A 5,002-nucleotide genomic window follows, 5' to 3' on the forward strand; every position below is an offset into this window, starting at 1 on the left:
CAATAGTCCAGGAGCTGGAACAGCCCCGAGGGTAGTGCTACCCTGTCCACGCACTGCTTTCTTTCATCGGATAGCCTCAGCCTCAGCTCAGTACTGAGCTATTTCTGAAAGTGCATCCACAACCCGACCTGTCGCTCTTACAATCTAACCACAGTAACCGAGAATTGGTGTAGATGGTTAGGCTTTTCTGAGCGGCATGTGGTCTGTGGACCCCTGCACGATCCTTTCTGTCTGTACAAGAAGAGTCGTTTCTCCAGCTGATGTGGTAATACGCGTGGTCACCACAGGTATGGCCTCAGCTATTTTAATTCACAGTTTCAGTGTGAAGATAGCTTCAGCCAGAAGATGACAGTTCCCATTCAGCACATGGGTACAGACAGATGCAGACAAGCCGTGCTCCACCTGCAGCCCCTTAAAACCAGGGCTCTGCTTGCTTGCAAGCAGGTGCTTGCGTGCACCAGGACTGTCAACTGCAAACTGGCATACAACATACCTGAAGCTGCAACCACCACTAAAACCTACATTTGCAGAGAGAGCAGGGGACACCAAGCCCTAACCTAAGTATGTGAATACCTACATGACAGCTAGGAGGCTGTTGATACGACTGTATTAATGGGAAATTAAATAAGAAGAACTTTGATTACGCAGCAGATCTTTATGCAGTGGTTATCCCTGTCCTGTCAGAGCCGTGAGGATGTGCTCACTTGAATGCAGGTCCCAATACGCAGCGCGTTGAGACCATGTCTTACCCATGGATGCAGACTGTGACACGATGTCAGTACTCTATCAAGTGATTGATGGAGCTGAGAAGAGATCCCCTCAGCATTTCAATGCTCTGCCTACCGTCAGAAGCTTCAATAGAGCTGCAGGAAACCAGGTAGCTACAGAAACATATAGGGCATTTCTATACTATGCTGTAATGCAGAGTAAAGGCACCTGAGTTACCTCGTGCAGAGTTAGTTTGGGAACCCAAGTGACCTCGCTGCAGCAGCCGGGGAGTTGCCACCTAATTTGTGATAGGACTGCCAAGCAGGCTGCTTCACAGCTCAGCCCAGCATCAGTCCAAGTACAGTTCTGCCGTCAATAAAACCAACAAACAGTAATGGACAGACAACGTACAATAGCAGAAACTCAGTGGTAAAAGCTGACACATAGCTGCTATGTGATAGCACAGTGTGACTTATTCTGTTTGGGGCATGTTATGAAAAACGGATAGGAGGACTTGTCCTTATACAGTACAACCTGCATTCATAGACCTCCATTCATTCCCATACATGTGCATTCATACATCTAAGAAAACCATTTCTTTTTGTCTCCAATTTATTGTCCCTTGAACTTGTTCCTTAACTCTTAAGAGAACTAATGGAAAAACAGTTTAGATAACCTGGGGGAAAAACATGTCAAACACAAAGGTAAAACATTTTCAGACTGATGCAAAGACAAAGAGACAGCCTTTGAATAGGTGAATTAATGTATTTTTCTGGACAGCCCTGTATGTTTCCGTAGGTCTTTGAATGCACTTCCTCCAAACAAACAGAAAAGGAAAATTAGAGGCTTAGACCCATCTTCGAGGGTCTGCTGATTTCTCTTTTCAGTGGAGCAGAGCATATCTGGAGCAGTTTATAAATAACTCTACAATGTTCATGATGAATTATAGCACAAGTCTTCAAAGACCACTCATTATTGTTTTGTAAGATATCAAGAACTGTATTTTTAGGCAATTGTCTCACAATCAGCCTGAGAAGAAGGGACAATTATGACAAAGCTATGCTTAAGGATAAATACACGAACACCTTTTCTGGGCATCCATTGTTGGCAAAGTCAATACATGCATTTACTGGAAATTGTTGTGCTGTAGCTTATTTATTGTATGACAATAGATGAGTTAGCAAATTTGTTTGCTCTTAAAAATCGTCATCGGACTTGGCTGACCTACGAAATCTTGTAGCGACTATTCAGTAGTCTACATAGAAAACATGAGGTCTGCAAAACCCAAATGACAAAATGTTATTCCTTTGCTACAGCTGGGGTTAATATATGCTGCCATCCCTCCCCAGAGCCTTTTCATAAAGGGTCAACTCCTGTTTGGTTTCCTCATGTGACTAGTCCCACCTGGCATGCACCTGTTTTAAGTGAAGTCGGGATTTACAGCAGACTGTAAAACTTGTATGGATTTGCTTCCTAGCAGGATTATACCTGCAGGTCCCAGAGGAATCATTCACATAAAGCTCGCCCAAAATATATGAGTCAAAATAAAATAAATAGAAAAAGATACCATAGTGTTCCTGACTGCCCACAGACACTGAGACCTTCTGGTCCTGACATTGTCGTATTTCTAATTTAAAAGGTGAGATAAGGGAAAACTGTAAAGCTGAGAGAGAATTTCAGGCTAAAGATTTCTACACCTATTGGATGTTTTCCCAATAATATGATAACCATCAGCAACTGGTTTAGCAATTAGCACAATTATCCCTTAACAATCCCATAAAAAGCCAACTACTTAAAAATCCTGAATGAGAACCTACCCATTCACGAATTCTTGCCCTTGAATAATGAAGTTTTAAGAATTGTACCATTTGTATTAATTCTATTAGCCAGACATTTGCAGCAGGCTAGTCTTCTAAAAGCTTGTGAGAAGCTTCTGACCTGCGTACGTTCAAGATCTCTCTGCAAGCAAAAGAGCTAGAAGCTTACTTCTTTTTTTAATTGAAAGGTAAAAATCTCACATAATCCCATGACTTCAGAGGCTTAGAAAATAAGGGAAACTCATTCAGGAAGGAACTGAAATCACAAGAAGTGGCAACACAAGCACATTAAACAATGCTTTTAAATTGTAAAGTACAGAAAACATTCAAACCTCTTTGTAAAGTAGAAGCTGGTAAACACTTAAACCCCCAAAGTACTCAGAGAAAATTCCTATACTTCATGAAGAAACAAACTCCTACAGAGAACAAGGGAAGCAAAAAGTAACTGGATCACTAATATCAAATATTTCAATATGCAAGGAATTTAAAAAAGGATCGTAGTCCTTATTTTGGCAACGCTCTCACTGAGTTAGTTGTTATTTTGGTGTGGTTTTGGTACAGCACAGACATTAAAATCTGCAATTGATTCTCAAAATAAAGAAGGGAGAGAATAGTTCAAATAGCTACATCAAAGTCTGATTTGTCATGTAAGCAATGAATATTTCTCCTGGAAATTTACTTGTTTTCTTCTTTACAGCTCTGGCATATCTAGGTCTACCTCAGATTAGAAACATTAACTATTCTGGGTGCGATTCTTGTCTTAGTTCAGGGAATATCTCTAATGCCTGAGAAATGGAGGGGAATCCTAAAAGCAGTTATAGTCACAAAGAACTTAAAGGACTGAAACAAAGAATACATAAAAAACAGGTCTGACAAACTTCAGATGGTAGGAAATTAATATTAGTGGGGAGGTGGAGACACAACTGTGCTATCTTGTAAACTCTTGCATCTTCTTGCTAGTTAATTCTGCTGTTATGAAGCACCTTTAACAAAGCCAGACTTTAACCTACTTGATATTCATAACAACTCAATGCAAATTTACCTCCTTTTGAGGCAGGGGGTCAAGTGTTTCAAGTTCCTTCTACAGTAAGGAATATCTGCATAGACTTTTGCGGTATAATAATGAGACAGGTTTCGCAGAGGCACTCAAAACCAAGACTCACAAAAATGAGCAAAGTAATGGTGGATTAAATGCCCAATGGCATATAAAACTCAAAACAGGATATCTGATAAGGCTCATACATGCATTTTCAAATATAGTATTTACTCTTCCATGGTCTTTTTACTATTTTTAATTTTTTTTTATGTGGGGTTCAGGACTAACGTGATTAAATATAGTTCTCTGCTGTAGACAGACAAAGACAATGTAGGCATGCACCACAACAGCTATGGCTCTGGCAAGGAACTTGAACATAAATTTGCTACACATCTATTTTTCCAAATATAAGGCTTTCCTGGCTTGCAGCCAATCATGCAGGAATTGCCAACCGCTCTGTAGATAGCGCAATTATAATTCTCTGTGCAGTGCCACTAGACCACCTGCACGTTCATGTGCGATGCAAGTCGTATTTGAACACAGCTCTCAGGAGATGAATGCCAACCCACTGCTATTTACCACCAAACTCTTTTTCATCACCTTTTATCATCATCAAGGAACACCATTTATAATTGCACCTGACAAACAGCTAAGCGTAGTGGAAGCTAGCAGCTGGACCTTGTGCTATAAAATTTGGAGTTGGGATGCTATGTTTATTTTTGGAGGAAAAATAAAAAACCTATGCAAAGCCCACATTTTCATGTATCGTGCTTTGCTTTCATTAACATCCTATTGGAGTTGGAAGCGCATAATATTTTGTGCTGATATAGAACGAGAATGTCAAATTCTGTTTCAAATAATGTTGCCAATATTTTCATGAGAGCATGCCTGTAATTTGTTATTAATCAATTCAATCAGATTCATTAAAATAAGGTTTTACTTGAAAAAAAACAACTGGAAAATGAAAATTTAATGATGTCAAATGAGTCATCGTTTTCTCTTAAGAATAAAAAGCTTATGATCAGATAATGATTGGGAAAACAGCTCCACCACTTACTTAAACGGGCAGCTTAGACCATTAGCAGTGGCGCTACTCTGTTTAAAGATAATGTAGAAAATTATGAAGGAATCCAATAGTTCTTTTTGGTCTGTATGGTCTAGTATGGTTCAGTAAATGGAAATATCTAGGAAATATTTTGAATGCGTCTGCTTTTTATTGCGTGATAGACAAGTAACCGCACACTGGATTACTAAAAATGAATTAGTCACTTTGCAAACTTCCCTTTTAAGAGTCAGCATTCAGGACCGCACATATCTCAAAACAGAGCAACGCATCAACCTTAATCTCTGTCCAGGCTCAATGGCAAAATAATCTTACATGGAAGCCATGTACTTCATATTGGAAGTACTGAACCATGAAAAAATTTCTTGACTTCTGGAA

The 5,002-nt window shown here is 39.6% G+C and overlaps 1 protein-coding gene across 1 annotated transcript in view; it reads right to left on the reverse strand.

The window, feature by feature from the left end:
• Positions 1 to 5,002, reverse strand: part of LOC121067794 (dystonin-like) — a 301,338-nt gene that overhangs the window by 294,482 nt on the left and 1,854 nt on the right.

Source organism: Cygnus olor, chromosome 3 (assembly GCF_009769625.2).
Source record: "Cygnus olor isolate bCygOlo1 chromosome 3, bCygOlo1.pri.v2, whole genome shotgun sequence".
In the NCBI taxonomy this organism is placed as follows: Eukaryota; Metazoa; Chordata; class Aves; order Anseriformes; family Anatidae; genus Cygnus; species Cygnus olor.